Genomic DNA, 17,270 nt, shown 5'->3' with positions numbered 1-17,270 from the left:
GGGGGGGGGGGGGGGGTTGCCTAAGCAACCAAAGTCTCAAATCAGAGATTTTGTGTTTACTTATAGCTAAACTGACAGCTTGGGGTTAGCTAGCCTAACTTGCTGATATATCTCTGTCAAGTGACAGTGTGCCCTGTTTGTGGTAAGCCATTGGGTGCATGTATTTGCTGATGTTTGCTACAACCCCGAGCTAAAACAAGGAGTAGCAACGTTTCATCACATTGTAAAGAGTCCATGTTACCGTGGAAATGGACTCAACCACGCGTCTCTTGTCTTTAATGCCTGGCAGTCTTCAGTCAGTCACTACATTACTGTGCTAGAGTCATCACTAAAGACCCTGGTTTGTTCCCAGTCCGTGTCACAACTGGCCCTGATCGGGAGTCCCATCGGGTCGCGCACAATTGGCCCAGCATCATCCGGGTTAGGGGAGGGTTTGGCCGTCATTGTAAATAAGAATTTGTTCTTAACTGGACTTGCCTAGTTAAAGGTTAAATATATATATATATAAAAAGAAAATTTATGTATTAAAACGTTTATTTTTATTTTCATGATGTCTTCATCCATTATTGTTGGTTACACGATTACTGAATTACTGTGGCAGCCCTAACCATGAAAGCCCTAATAGATCCCCATCATAGTGATTGAGGATTTAGTCCAGGATGCTAATGGCAGATCCATCACATCTGAAACATGTTAATGACGAAGAATCTAATCTCACGTAAACTGGCCCCGAGGTAGACCATTCCCGCACTGGTAGCTTGGCACACACACACTGCCAGTGACAGGGAAATGAGAGATTGTAACAAGGAAGAGGTAAATGTTGCTGTATTTACAGAACAACCTCCAGATATGGAACACCTTTTAGGTCAAACAAAAATGGTGGAATTCTTAAGTCTCGGGCAAACAAGAAAGAGTTTGTAACTAACCACAGCCGAATGCTCGATATACTTAAAACCATTGACATCTTCCTCTCAGCCCCCATCTTATCATTGTTTCCATACCAACCTGCCCACACTCCTAAGTGTGTGGTATGTGCATACAAGCGTCTGTATATGCATGTATATACAACACACACACAAGGCGCATGTGTGCGCTTGTCTCATTCAGCTGGTCGGGGAGAGCAGGGAAAAGGGACACGGCACAGGCGTCACATGGCTTGGCTGGGACTCGTTTCCAGGCTAAAGGTAACCCTCCACTGCTGCTCACCCTCCAGCCAGCCCTTCCATAATAGATGACAGGCCAATGGCAGCGCTCGGCCACCAATCACCCCACTCAGCCAGAAAACGGAAGAGTGTGGGGAGTGTGGGGGCCACAATCCAGCTGGATTGTGGCCCCTCAAAGCCCAGCTAAAAAGTGATATTTGGTTCAGTCATTTGAGGGCAAGTCAAGTGCATGAGTCAGACTAGCTAGTTTTATACAGAAATATTCTTGGAGATCCCCTGGATATGTGATGTTAAAAGATGGAGTATAACTTATTAGCTACTTTTACTTAGTTTTCCTAACTTACAAAAAGAGAAGAGCGGTTAACCTGAGCCATGTTCAAAATATAAAATTGTAAAAAACAGCCTGGAATTCAGGTTGTTAAATGGTAGGCTATTTTGAAAATGTGCAGGGCACAAACAAGTACTAAAGTTTTGAATACGCTGCAGTAAACAAAGTATGCACATACAGGACAACTGTAGAGGATAAACAAAGACAGTTTCCAAGAGAAGGGTACTGAACAATAATATAAATGCAAGTGTTAGTCCCATATTTCATGAGCTGAAATAAGACAGCAGAAATGTTCTATGCACTTTTATTTCTCAAATTGTGCACAAATGTGTTTACATCCCTGTTAGTGAGTATCCTTTGCCAAGATTATCGATCCACTCGGACAGCTGATGAAATTGTGGGTTTTCACAACCGAAGAATTTCTGCACAAAATGTCAGAAACCATCATGGAAGCTCATGTCAGTGCTCGTCGTCCTCACCAGGGTCTTGACCTGACTGTTCTTCGGTGTCGTAACAGACTTCAGTGGGCAAATGCTCACCTTCGATGGCCACTGGCACGCTGGAGAAGTCACGTCACGGATGAATCCCAGTTTCAACCGTGCCGCCATACAGCGTGTATGGCGTCATGTGGGCAAGCAGTTTGCTTATGTCAATGTTGTGAACAGTGGGGGTGGGGTTATGATATGGGCAGGCATAAGCTACGGACAATACTGTGACGAATTCCTGAGGCCGATTGTCGTGCCATTCATCTGCCACCGTCACCTCATGTATCAACATAATAATGCATGGTCTCATGTCGCAAGGATCTGTACACCATTCCAGGAAGCTGAAAATGTCCCAGTTCTTCCATACAGATGTCACCCATTGATGTGTACGGCAGTGTGTTCCAATTAGTTATAATTTTTACCCATTTTTCTCCCCAATTTCGTGATATTAAATTGGTAGTTACAATCTTGTCCCATCGCTGAAACACCCCTAAAGACTCGGGAGAGGCGAAGGTTGAGAGCCACGTGTCCTCTGAAACACAACCCTGCTAAGCCACACTGCTCGCTTAACCTGGAAGCCAGCCGCACCAATGTGACGGAGGAAATACCGTACAGCTGGCGACCAAGGTCAGCTTGCAGGTGACCGACCTGCCACAAGGAGTCGCAAGAGCATGATGGGACAAAGAAATCCCGGCCCACCAAACCCTCCCCTAACTCGGACGATGCTGGGCCAAATGTGCGTCGCCTCATGGGTCTTCTGGTCACGGCCAGCTGTGCCCCAGCCTCGGATCGAACCCGGGTCTGTAGTGATGCCTTAGACCGCTGCGCCCCTCTGGAGGCCCCAATATCCAGCAACTTCGCACAGCCATTGAAGGAGTGGGACAACATGCCACAGTCCACAAACAGCCTGATCAACTCTATGCGAAGGAGGTGTAGTCACACCAGATACTGACTGGTTCTGACCCCCACTTTTCTTTTTTTAAGGTATCTGACGAACAGATGCAGATCTGTATTCCCAGTGACGTGAAATAAATATATTTGGCCCTGATCTATGTATTTCAATTGACTGATTTCCTTATACACACTAACTCTGTAAAATCTTTGCAATTGTTGCATTTATATTTTTGTTCAGTTGAGCTGTATACAACGGCTTCCCCTTCGCATAAAAGTTATGAGTTCACTATGATGTATACAATTCAGAGAAAGCGCTTTCTAGAAAGCACATATCACGGGGCAATGATACCAGATGACATCACCAATGAGACAAGGACTAAGAGACGATCGATATGTAAATATGCTATGTATGCATTTTTTAAAGACTGCGAGAAAGAAGTGCGACATCCCATATCTGAAAAGGAGATTAGACTTGAAACGGTAACACTTCCTATGAAGCTACTATAAGTGCCTATATTTCATGCATTGTGGTGCATTATGCAGTATAAGACATGCATTATAAAGATGGAAATGTACAGTATGTCTTACTAAAAAAAAAGGAATGATAAAATATTGAACAACCACAGTTTACACCTCGTGTTTCCATCTCACACCCAGTCACAAACTCAGAACTAAAGACACATTGAATGGAAAGTCTCCATTGAGTATGCTTATGTTCAGGAATGAGCATATTCTGAACCAAGTCAACTCTCCAACCCCTGAGACAGACCAACAGGTAAACCGACAGGCACCACACCTGGGTTCAAATATATTAACACTTTGAGCATTTGATTGAGTCTGTCTGGAGTGCCAGATGGGCAGGATTTGCAGTTTTGGGGCTTTTCTATTGGTTTATCAAGCCAGGCAGACTCGAACAAGTACAGAAATTTGAAATTATTTTTCAAGTATTTGAAACCCATGTTTAAAAGGCACGCATACACACCTCTCCAGTCTAGGCTTGCTTCAGATACAATGCCTAGCCCATTCCCACTCCTAGGCCTGGTCCAGAAACACTTCTAAACCCCTAGTCTTCTAAAGAATTCTGTTAACTTTAAGCTACACGAAAGCAGCGTGCTAGCCCAGTTTGTTGTTTAGTTAGAAATGCCTAGAGGGCTTACTACTGTCACAATACCAGCTCATCCACTTCTAGATATACAGTGTATATACACAATGCAGGCTCAACCTTTACACTCTCTTTAAAATTATTGGAATGAATTATCCAAAGTTAACAGCAGGTATTTTGTATTTAAGTTGAGGTATTTTGATATCTTCACAAATTTACAAAGCATTCTTAAAGTACACTCAAATGCAAATGTGTCCTTTGTTTTTAACAGATCAAATAAGCAGCAAATCATTGAAAGGGGAGATTGCATTTCAACTTAAACATTTTTTAAATAAAATCGGGAAGTGGGACGTTCTGAACCTTGCAATTGCAGATATAAAATCTTATTCAAATAGAGCTCACTTTAGTGAGATAAAGAACATTCAGAATTGCATCTAACATTGCACCCTACTGAAAAGCCCCTCTTGAATTCTCAGGACCAAAGCCACCAGGCTTCGTCTCAGTGATGTGAAAAAGGCCATCAATTGGAGGAAAACATCAGCAGCACCATCCCTGTAGCATATTGATTCCCTCCTGAATTAGCACAGTATGGATACTCTAGCCTAGCGCAACAACCTTTGGCATACAGAAATACCCCTCACTCACAATTTTTATTTTACTGCTGCTCTTTAATTACTTAATAATAATAATTAAGTAATAATAATAATAATTTGTACTTTCTTATTCAGATTTTTTTTAACTGCATTGTTGGTTAAGGTCTCGTAAGTGAGCATTTTACTGTAAGGTCTTCACCTGTTGTACTATTCAGTTATTGAATAGGCTGTGTGCACGCGTGTGTGTAGTGATTTGTTAAGCGCTGATGCCTCATTGATAATTCAACAGCGTTAGCTACAAATAGCCCTGGAGGAAGTTGTAGTAAAGGGGCAGGAAATCTATTCATACGAAGTTGTTAACATATGACACACACACGTTGGGGAAGCATAACATATTGACCTCCCTGCTCCCTTGCAGTGAAATAAATCTAGACTAGCGTGACTGAGGTGGCTAGCTGTGGACAGTGTAGGGTGGGTGGGGTTGGGGGTGGAGGTAACTGCCAAGGGATCAATCCGCGATAATTAGCCCCACAAGGACACAGTCTCATCTCTCACCCTCAATCCCCACTCCGCTTTGGACACAAAGGTGACTTGTGGGGAGGGCTGCTGAAAGGAAATCAAACACGCTCGGACACATGTCCTCACTGTACAGGGTCATATAGAGTTGGGACATTGGGGAGGGAGAGGGGTGAAGTGGAGCCAAGGTTGTCCGCACTGCAGGTATGGCTTGGTGACTGCAGCCTCACTCTCAGCCCTGTCAACAGGACCTAATGACAGTTAGTAGTCTGGTAAGATGGCTTCAAAACTAGAACCTACCTACCCCTAGCCAGGTCCCAGATCTGTTAGTGCCGTCTCGCCAACTCTTATGGTCATGCATAACCGTAGCCATATAGCACAAACATATGGGACCAGGCTTTCCTAACCATACCCTGCCAAGATTCCATGAGGCCCGGACCATCTCTGCACTGCAGAGTCAACCACTGTTAGTACTGATGGTGCAACTGACTGCTGATAACCACCACAGTTTTGAATTTTGGGATATGAGCCCCCAAAACAAAAAGAAAGTAAAATCGTTTTATTTGCAAAGATTCATCACTCCCATTTACAAACAAAACCAGGGTCATCACATTTACAGATTGCACCTAAGAATCGGAGTCTGGGCTATGAATCCTAAAAACATGGCAGAGGACAATTTCAAAAAGTAATACTTCACCTAGTTTAATTTTAAACTGCATGTACGTTTGTCAAAAAGCCATTTATAACCATGATCATTAAGAGAATACTAGCTTTCTCTACATCTAGCTTCATAAACAAAGCGTCAAACCTGCTGTCTTAACATTCAAATAAAATGTTGGGGTGCAAAGGTTTACAAAATCCATGTGTCGGTTCATTAATCGTTTGTGTCACGGTTCGGTTGATACCTCGGTTCAAAAATACAATTTGGCATCCAGTGGTGAAGAACTCCAAATATTTTATTTATAAAGCCATTTTTTTACATGAACAGTTCTTTACAGCACTCTGGCTACAGTTATGCATAACCGAAAATAACTTCTGGACATCAGAACAGCGATTGCTCACTTTGAACTGGAAGAATCATTTTTCTTTAGCGAGTCCGACGGGAAGGATATACTGCTTTCCTAGGAGCAGGCCCAAGTCCCTGCCATTTGCGTGAAGAAAAGGGGGGGCGGAGGTCAGGCTTCCTTCTGAGAATTTGTAGGTGAGAGTAAACGCCCACTGCCATCCGTTCTATTTGCCATCGTGCAATCATTGGAAAATAAAAATCGATAACGTATGATCAAGACTATCCTACCAACGGGACATTAAAAACTGTAATATCTTATGTTTCACTGAGTCATGGCTGAACGATGACACGGATAATAGAGCTGGCAGGATTTTCCATGCACCGGCAGAACAGAGAAGCTACGTCTGGTAAGACGAGGGGTGGGGGTGTGTGTCCATTTGTCAATAACAGCTGTGTCTAATATTAAAGAAGTCTCCAGGTATTGCTCGCCTGAGGTAGAGTACCTTATAAGCTGTAGACCACACCATCTACCAAGAGAGTTCTCATCTATATTATTCGTAGCCATCCATTTACCACCACATACCGATGCTGGCACTAAGACCACACTCAACCAACTCTATAAAAGGCCATAAGCAAACAAAAAAAATGCTCATCCAACAGTGGCGCTCCTAGTGGCCAGGGACTTTAATGCTGGCAAACTTAAATCCGTTTTACCTCATTCTACCAGCATGTCACATATGCAACCAGATTTTAAATAAATAAAAAAACTCTAGACCACCTTTACTCCACACACTCTCCCACACCCACCATTTGGCATATCTGACCATAATTCTATCCTCCCGATTCCTCCTTACAAGCAAAAACTAAAGCAGGAAGTACCAGTGACTCGCACAATACAGAAGTGGTCAGATGACGCGGATGCTAGGCTATAGTACTGTTTTGCTAGCAGAGTGGAATATGTTCCGGTATTCATCCAATGGCATTGAGGAGTTTACCACCTCAGTCATCGGCTTCAACAATAAGTGCATGGACGACGTCGTCCCCACAGTGACCGTACGTATATATCCCAACCAGAAGCCATGGATTACAGGAAAAGGCAGGCCGAACAGGCCCCAATTAACATTGACTGGGCTGAAGTGGAGCGGGTCGAGAGTTAAGTTCCTTGGTGTCCACATCACCAATGAACTATCATGGACCGAACACACCAAGACAGTCGTGAAGAGGGCACGACAAAGCCTATTCCCACTCAGGAGAATAAAAAGATTTGGCAAAGGTTCCCAGATCCTCAAAGTTCTACAGCAWCCTGACCAGTTGCATCACCGCCTGGTATGGCAACTGCTCGGCATCTGACCGTAAGGCGCTACAGAGGGTAGTGCGTATGGCCCAGTACATCACTGGGGCCAAGCTTCCTGCCATCCAGGACATATATAATGAGCTGTGTCAGAGGAAAGCCCCAAAGATTGTCAGGGACTCCAGTCACAGACTTTCTCTGCTACCGCACAGCAAGCGGTACAGGAGCGCCAAGTCTAGGACCAAAAGGCTCCTTAACAGCTTTTACCACTAAGCCATAAGACTGCTGACAATTAATAAAATGGCCACCGGACTATTTACATTGACCCACCTCCATTTATTTTGCACACTGCTGCTACTCGCTGTTTATCATCTATGCAGTCACTTCACTCTTACCTACATGTACAAATTACCTCGACTAACCTCTACCCCCACACATTGACTCAGTACCCCCTGTAATATAGCCTCGTTATTGTATTGTGTTACTTTTTACTCTAGTTTATTTGGTAGATATTTTCTTAACTATTCTTGAACTGCACTGTTGGTTAAGGGCTTGTAAGTAAGCATTTCACATTAAGGTCTACACCTTACCGTATACACTGTATTCGGCACGTGACAAATTAAGTTCTCATTTTCTGATCCTACTGTGGCTATACATTGTCATTTTTCATAGGGACTATAGAATTGTTTTTTCTTCCCGCAAACATTTTAACCAGCCACACCATTATACTGAAATGCTACAAACTCAAAACGATTTAACCATCGATGGAAAGTATTAAATATCCTTAATCTCATCAGCTTTAGCTCATTTAGCCGTTTAAAAGAGAACATTTAGCACCAACTTTCCACTCAACAGAATGGAGCTCTCGCTAATAGATAGTAACCCCTGCCAAAGACAAGCGGATCGCGGCGGCCATGTTGGCCCTCACATGGCCCTGTTCCACAGAGTGGGGTGAGAGAGAGCTCCGTAATCTGTAGTAGAAAATGCTACGCCGAACATTTGAGACGACAGAGAGAGAGGACCAAGAGTTTCTTTCCCCACACCACAAGCCTGTATTTCCAGATTTCCTTGAATGGCTTGGGATGAATGCTGTCATTGTACTTCAAAGCTGACAGGACAAGAATCCTCCAATGCGCCACATGATAATCACAAGTTTGTAGACTGGAGCAATTGGTCTGTGTGTCGCAGCAACCAGGGTTACAGAATTGCGTTGTGACTCACTTAAAACGTATGGCAAACAAGGTAACGAACCATACAACTCCACGCACAAGGCCTACTTAATTTACAGACATTTTTACAAAAATACATTTACTGGAAGAACTGTGCCGATGCAAAGTTTGGTAAAATCCCCTTTTTTAGGTGACCATGTTTTCCATAAACTCTTAAATCTGCTCCAAATTAAGAATTAAAAAAAATGTCTGCAGAAAGAATGAAGTCAGCTATTACAACACCTCGAGTTAAAAAAAATATTTAAATACAAATAAAATCGCTTTTGTTATTTGAACCACAGTAAGTGAAGTGGGTCCCTGATCTATACTACACAGAAATTCATTATGATGGCTATGAATGCCATTCTCTTCATGGTAATGTATCCTAAATAGGTACACCGAGCTAGACGTACGCAATATCCCCCTTTGCATATGTGGGTATTATTCTACACATTCTGTATTATTTTAATGAGCTCCACTAAACAAAATTGTTGGTCCGGACCAAATCTGTACCAATCTTTGACGTCCAAACTTGTGACTTCTAAGTACAGCACAGTAGAGCTCAATAGAGTAATGCAGAGTATATATACACAGTAKAGCACTGTAGAGTGTAATCCACTTTAGTGTGCTCTAATGGGTTTAGTACAGTACTGTCGAGTATAGTACACTTTACTGTACTCTGCTTTACAATACTCTACTGTATTGTGCAAACTTGTGAAACAGACATCTATGATTTTTTCAGATTAGTTCCGGTTCAAATCTGAATCAATCATGGACTTCTATGTTTGGACCAAATGAAGGCCGGTCCTGATGACTGTGGACGTTAAAATCAAGGCCAGGGCGGATTGACCAAATTTCAACGTCCATGGACGTCCGGTGTCGGTCAGTGCTCAGTGGGTGAGGATGCTGGTTAAGTGGAAAGAGAAGGGGCTCATGGGTAGGGCTGTAGCGGTCATTAAACTTTGTCATGCAAATAACTGCCGGTCTCACGGTAACTGACCGTTAATTAACAAACATGTTTAGCATGTCCTGGCTTCCAGGAACCACTGATGCAGACCGTTGGAACATCTACATTTTAAAAATGCTAAATTCTCATTTGAGACAGAAAGAGAACGACAGTCTACACCATCACAATAAATCCATTATTTATTTTAGGACAGGTCTAAAGAAACTGTAGCCCATTTCAGAAGAACAGATGAGCACATTCTGAGTTTACCTTATGTTAAGCCCTGATCTGGCTGTGGGCTACACTAGTTCATTTAGCAGACAAGGTTTGCTTAGAATCCTGTGGCACTATTTTACAGTATGAGGAATACAATTGAACACAGCTGAAGAAAATAGAAAGGATATTTTCTCCAAATGATTTCCGAGGGAGTGCGCACATGCGGCTATTCTGTGTTGAGAAATTAACAAAAGAAACAGGTCCTCCCATTGGCTTAATTTAGAGTTATTTATGAAACTTGTGATACAAACGTTAGGCTATACGTTTAGATTTTTTTATACTTACTAAAGCCTGCATGATGCGACTAATGATTTGAAAAAAGCCACATGAAAGGCATGAGCTCTGCTTCTTGCGCAGGCTGCACACACTTCAGTATCTCATTCACATTTTAACAAGCACTTGATAATATTCTCACCCATCACACTATTCTTAATTTAATATGGTCTTTACATATAGCCTATGGATGGKTTTTTTTAAATTTAGAATGGCCTACAAAAACAAATGGAATCCGTAGCCTATACTCAAATAGCGAATAGGGTTGTTTTTCATATGCAGGCATAGGCAGCGCATGCATAAGGCTAGAAGAAGCTTTTCCTAAAGTAAATTGAATAAAAATTGCCAAAATTATAGCCTAATCCAGTCTATACAGAAGTAAATAAAAACATAATCAAAATAGGCTGGCATGATTTGGCCACAGAGAATCATTCAAATTTTTTTTTTTTTTAAATGGACTGTTTTAAATTGTATTGCACACAGGTCAGAAGGAAATGCAGCAGATGCAATTTGGGCAGTTTGTTAAATTGTGGCAGGTCTAGGATAATGGTGTTGATGTGAGCCAGGACCAGCCTTTCAAAGCACTTCACGGCTTCAGATGCGAGTGCTACGGGTCGGTAGTCATTTAGGCAGGTTACCTTAGCCTTCTTGGGCACAGGGACTATGGTGGTCTGCTTGAAACAAATTGGTATTACAGACTCGGACAGGGAGAGGTTGAAAATGTCAGTGAAGACAAGCCAGCACATGCTCGGAGTACACATCCTGGTAATTCATCTGGCCATGTAGCCTTGTGAATGTTGACCTGTTTAAAAGGTCTTGCTCACATGGCTATGAAGAGCGGGATCACAGTCGTCCGGAAACAGCTGATGCTCGCATGTCACTGGGCAGCTCTCGGCTGTGCTTCCCTTTGTAGTCGGTAATAGTTTGAAAGCCATGCTCCTTCAAAGCAGCAGCTCTACCCTTTAGCTCAGTGCGAATGTTGCCTGTAATCCATGACTTCTGGTTGGGGTATGTACACGGTCACTGTGGGGACGACGTCGTCGATGCACTTATTGATGAAGCCAGTGACTGATGTGTACTCAATGCCATCGGAAAAKTCCTGGAACATATTCCAGTCTGTGCTAGCAACAGTCGTGTAGCTAAGCAGCTGCTTCATCTGACCACTTTCTTATTGGCCGAGTCACTGGTGCTTCCTTCTTTAATATTCCACCTAGTTTCTCAGAAACGTGGTAATTAACTACAATAACCATAATCCATTGCTCCTGTTTCTGGCTGGCGGTGATGGATCAGACGGGAAGAGGCGAAGCGAGAGTGAAACCTCTTGGAAAAATCTGTCCTAAATAAGCCCAATGCGTTTCATTGGATCTAAGCTTGTTCCCTGCCTTCCCACCTTTGGGACAACGACCCCCATTGTTATGGCGGCAACATGAGCATCTCGTCATTATATACAGATCTCTGGCCAGATACACACAGACCGCATGAGAACGGAATGTACACAACGAAAGAGGGAAAGTTTGAAAGTATGCCTTATCGACTTTGAACTAGTCAAATGATTGTCAGACAGTTCTGAAGCATAGTCTACTTAGGCAGGCTAGCCAAATAGAATGACTAAAGACAGTACAGTATGTGGAGTGAATAGATACGGTTACATCTGACTGGCAGACTTACTGCCTGAGCAGAGATTAGATTTAATGTTTTAAATGATATTGAAACCGAACAGACCTTTAAAAAAAGCACTAAATCGCTCAGAACTACTTTGTGATCTTCAAACAAACAATGATATCCTCAGGACATTGGATTCTCATAGCAACCGATGGATTCCCATATATTATCAGTGCACAGAAGTCTTTCAAATGATGCCCGACAAAGAGAAGACAGTGTGTGCTTCTGTGTCTGGACCCTTGTAGAACATGACATTTCCATACAAAATATAGATTTTGTTGTAAAAAAGACAACTTCTCCTTTAAGTTGTGTAAACAGAGTTCAAAGCTGAAGCCTTCGCAAAGCGTCTCAAGTGCAGTAAATCAAGTGTAGAGCTAGACTGTTTACAATACAATTAATAAACTGGTCTTCAGGGTAAATAAGCATTTGCAAAAGGGGCAAACAGTTRTTAAAAAAACAGCAAAGTCTTCACCCCGCCAGTGTTTTGAGAGTGAGAGATACAGTTGAAGTCAGAAGTTTACATACACCTAAGCCAAATACATTTAAACTTCTTTTCACAATTCCTGACACTTAATCCTAGTAAACATTCCCTGTCTTAGGTCAGTTAGAATCACCACTTTATTTTATGAATGTGAAATGTCAGAATAATAGTGGAGAGATTGATTTATTTCAGCTTTTATTTCTTTCATCACATTACCAGTGGGTCAGAAGTTTACATGCTACCAAATACTAATTGAGTGTATTGCCTTTAAATTGTTTAACTTGGGTCAAACATTTCGGGATGACCACTCCAATACCCCGACTTTGTTGTCCTTAAGCCATTTGGAAGTATGCTTGGGGTCATTGACCATTTGGAAGACCTATTTGCGACCAAGCTTTAACTTCCTGACTGATGTCTTGAGATGTTGCTTCAATATATCCACATAATTGTCCTTCCTCATGATGCAATCTATTTTGTGAAGAGCACCAGACCCTCCTGCAGCAAAGCACCCCCACAACATGATGTTGCCACCCCCGTGCTTCACGTTTGGGATGGTGTACTTCAGCTTGCAAGCCTCCCCCTTTTTCCTCCAAACCTAACGATGGTAATTATGGCCGAACAATTCTATTTTTGTTTCATCAGACCAGAGGACATTTCTCCAAAAGTACAATATTTGTCCCCATTTGCAGTTGCAAACCGTAGTCTGGCTTATTTAATGGTGGTTTTGGAGCAGTGGCTTCTTTCTCTTGCCGAGTGGCCTTTCAGGTTGTCAATATAGGACTCGTTTTACTGTGGATAAAGATACTTTTGTACCCATTTCCTKCAGCATCTTCACATGGTCCATTGCTGTTGTTCTGGGATTGATTTGCACTTTTTGCACCAAAGCACGTTAATCTCTAGGACACAGAGCGCGTCTCCTTCCTGAGTGGTATGACGGCTGCGTGGTCCCATGGTGTTTATACTTATCTATTGTTTGTACAGATGAACATGGTACCTTCAGGCGTTTGGAAATGGTGCCCAAGGATAAACCAGACTTGTGGAGATCTACAATTTCTTTGAGGTCTTGGCTGAATTCTTTTGATTTTCCCATGATGTCAAGCAAAGAGGCACTGAGTTTGAAGGTAGGCCTTCAAATACATCCAGAGGTACACCTCCAATTGACTCAAATGATGTCAATTAGCCTATCAGAAGCTTTTAAAGCCATGACATCATTTTCTGGAATTTAAGCTGTTTAAAAGGTACAGTCAACGTAGTGTATGTAAACTTCTGACCCACTGTCTGTAAACAATTGTTGGAAAAATTACTTGTGTCATGCACAAAGTAGATGTCCTAACAGACCTGCCAAAACTATAGTTTGTTAACAAGAAATTTGTGGAGTGGTTGAAAAACAAGTTAATGACTCCGGAGAGATGCATATTCCTGTCGGCACAAAGTACAAAGAATCCAGGTGGCTGTATCGACTGCGACAGTATATCTCGAGAGCGCCATTTTCTGTGAAAGAGTATGTTACAATCCATGATGTCTCTCTGGAAAGCAACCCTTGCCCTAATTTCATCTACCTTTGTTATCTAGAGACTGGACATTAGCGAGAAATACTCGAAAGTGGTGGGTGGTGTGCGCACCTTCAAAGTCTGACCAGAAGACCGCTCCGTCTACCGCTTCTCTGGCGGCGTTGTTTTGGGTCAGCCTCTTGAATCATATTAACTGCACTGGGTAGTCCGGAAAAAGGACCCGCTTCGGGAAAGTCGTATTCCTGGTCGTAGTGCTGGTAAGTTGACGCCACTCTGATATCTAATTCTTCCCGGCTCTATGTAATAACACTTAAGATTTTCTGGGCTAACAATGTAAGAAATAAAACATTAAAAAAAAAAAAATACTGCAAAGTTTCCTAAGGACTAGAAGCAAAGCAGCCCTCTCTGTCGGCACCATTTTGTGGCACKTTTGGAGAGATGTAACATAGGCAAATACGAACCAGACTTCGTAGCAGAATACCTTTGTAATATATAGTAAAAGGCGTGTGAAGATCTTCTGTAGATGTTGCCACATGGTTGTCAGTCAACACCTCCGTTCATATCTGCATTTGACATGAATTCAAAGACATGAATGCATGCTACTAAAGGAAGGTTGTATAGGGGTTGGTTTCAGACCAGATCTAGGAGCTTTTAGGCAAAAAAAAAGATAGGGTGGGATTGGGAACGTGAACCAGGCAACAGGTGGCACACAGCCTGGCTGGATGATGAATGGTGTAAACAGGGACCGGTTCAGGATGGTGCAACGTTACAGAAACGTTCATATAGAAAAGCATTGAGTAGAACAGATATGGTTGTCTGTCTTGTAGAATAAGAAACCATGTTACCTGTATTTGTTACACTTCTATCTGCGACGTTGTGAACATTTCACCTCACCGAAACACATCCCTGGTGACCCCTTCCGTGTGTTCCATAAGCGCCAGCTGCTAGTCAACTAGCTGCCTACTTTTGTGGCATCTACTTAATTGACTAACAAATTGGGGTGCATCAGATGCAACCAAATCTGATTTTGAAGGGCAAACATTTTTGCAGGGGGGCATGCCACCACTCCCCCTTAGGTTGTAGTTAATAAGAGACATTCACCTTTCACCTAAAAACTGTCTTCAACAGCAGTACTGTAATATACTGACAAAATATCTCCTTTGTAGTATATGAACAATGCAACTCCATATGATAACCACATGGCAGACCAATCCAGTGAAAAAGGGTTCGCATCTCAAGTATATTGTCAACAGGAGGCAGTTAAAACCAGCGCACTCAGTAAGTCAATGTCAAAAACAGACTCCAGGCAACATTACACGCAATTCCTCGAATGTGGTTGTCTGCTGTACCACATTGAGCCAGGTATAGGCCTAGCTTAAAACGTCAAATGTTCTATCCAACCAAGTTTCAAAGGCACCGTCATTATTTGAACTTGGGCCTAATAAGTAGGCTACAACCATTGGTAACAAGTGTATGTCTTTGAAATAGTTGTGAACTTGCAGCCACCCTGAGCTGGCCTGGGCAGGGTTAAGAAAGTGTGCATTACAGATTTCTGGCAAAGAACATTGACGATTTAGTAACACCAACAGGTCTAAATCTTGCCACCTGTACTAAGCTTAATAACATTTATGAATGAACTGTTTAGCAAGAGCAAAAATAAACCTTCATTTGAAAAGGTCACCAAGACCGGAGTAGGCCAAATGCAGCATTAATATGCTACAAGATACTCATTGCAATTTCAACAGAACCTGATCACTTAAACGGGTATCACACTTTCCCTTTAAATGTAACGTGATAAAAATGACTTAATCCCAAAATAAAATCAAAAGTATTAACATTTCGGAGTAGCCTATCGTTTTTGCTTTACTAATGGAAATATTAATTTATATTGCTTGTTTAAATAAATGGTTTTAAAAAGCATAAGAGTATTTTTCGACAATCACTGATTAGCAACTCAGGAAACTGTCTCGATACAAATGACAAGGCGGGGGATGCCGCAACATGAGTTTGACAATGGATACATTGTCTCCTTTTAAACTTGTATTACAATATTAGCTAATTAACTAACGGCGTCATTCGGGCTCTTTTCACAAGTCCTAAAAGCGCTCATCACGCTAATAAACGTTTCGAAACAAAGTTGAGTGTCGCACAAACGTACTATTTCCTCATACGACCTTTTTCTTCAACCTCTTCCACTCGACTGCCTTGGAAATGTCGTGTTTACAATTTGCGGTCGCAAGAAGTTAATATAGCTTACAAGAATAAAAAGTTATACAGCATAGCTATTTTTATGACTACGTGTTGATTCACCAAGCACGCTACGGAATAGGGAACGCCTGTAACAGATAACTATTGTTTTCGTGATGTTTCGAGAATAGGCCTACGTCTTAAAATCCGTAGTCTATCCAGCCTGCGATATAACGTAACCTGTATTGATAATATGATGGTTGTTATCGACATTTAAAACGAATGAATCCACCAGACATCTACACCTTTTGAAAATTTGGCGATATATGGTGACTGATGGTTTTTTTAATGACCCAGTTATCAATGTTATTGCYCAAACAAACACAATCATGTATTCATTATTTTTACATAGTTATTGAGCACACACCTGAAACAATATAATTGAATAGGCAAAGCATAAAGTTAAACATCCAACAAACCTGTGTCAAGCAGGCTCCTAGGCGTGAATCATTCAGAATCTTTAAAGGGGATGTAGCGCTCAACAGTGCATCTCACATATATATTCAAAGGCGTGTTTTCATTGGTCAATTTCTATTGAACGTTAACGTACACGCACATGTTTTGCACATTCCATCACACTTCATTTACGTCACGTTACTCAATACATATTCAATCACCAAAAGAGTTTCAGATCATATTTGATCAAACCACTTGAATTTGTTTATTAAAGATGCTTCGACTGCAAATTTGTTTAGACAAGTTCAATTTTGTTCCAAGTTCAATTTCAATGCAATTCATGTAACCTAGGATTATATTACATTTCTTGTTGTTTTTGACAACACAGTTTTGCCACATTATCAGACACTCGCTAAATTGTATCAGCATATCGAATGTGCGACCCGGGCTGGCAAAATTCTGGATCATTGTTACTCTAACTTCCACGACACATACAAAGCTCTCCCTCGCCCTCCTTTTGGCAAATCTGACCACGACTCCATTTTGTTGCTCCCAGCCTATAGACAGAAACTGAAACAGGAAACGCCCGTGCTCAGGTCTGTTCAACGCTGGTCCGACCAATCTGATTCCACGCTTCAAGATTGCTTCGATCAGTGAACTGGGATATTTTTTATTTTATTTAACCAGGTAGGCCAGTTGAGAACAAGTTCTCATTTGCAACTGCGACCTGGCCATGATAAATCAAAGCAGTTCGACACATACAACAACACAGATTTACCATGGAATAAACAAACATACAATCAATAATAATACAGTAGAAAAATCTATATACAGCATGTGCAAATGAGGTAGGATAAGAGAGGTAAGGCAATAAATAGGCAATGGTGGCAAA

General features: G+C 41.9%; 1 protein-coding gene across 2 annotated transcripts in view; it reads right to left on the bottom strand.

Annotated features, from left to right (window-relative positions):
* The window catches only part of LOC112068695 (long-chain-fatty-acid--CoA ligase 1), a 51,215-nt gene extending 34,731 nt beyond the window's left edge, over positions 1-16,484 (bottom strand). Inside the window, exon 1 of one of the 2 annotated variants that reach the window (XM_024135893.2) lies at positions 16,402-16,484. The gene's annotated coding sequence lies outside the window, so the exon portion shown is untranslated. Of the gene's footprint in view, positions 1-15,893; positions 16,036-16,401 lie in introns of those variants that run through there. The other variant, XM_024135894.2, reaches the window with a different exon arrangement.
* Positions 16,485-17,270: the final 786 nt, after the last annotated feature.

Source organism: Salvelinus sp. IW2-2015, unplaced genomic scaffold (genome assembly GCF_002910315.2).
Source record: "Salvelinus sp. IW2-2015 unplaced genomic scaffold, ASM291031v2 Un_scaffold649, whole genome shotgun sequence".
NCBI lineage: Eukaryota > Metazoa > Chordata > Actinopteri > Salmoniformes > Salmonidae > Salvelinus > Salvelinus sp. IW2-2015.
Note: the sequence above shows the minus strand (reverse complement) of the source record. Positions and strands in the feature narration are given on the sequence as shown.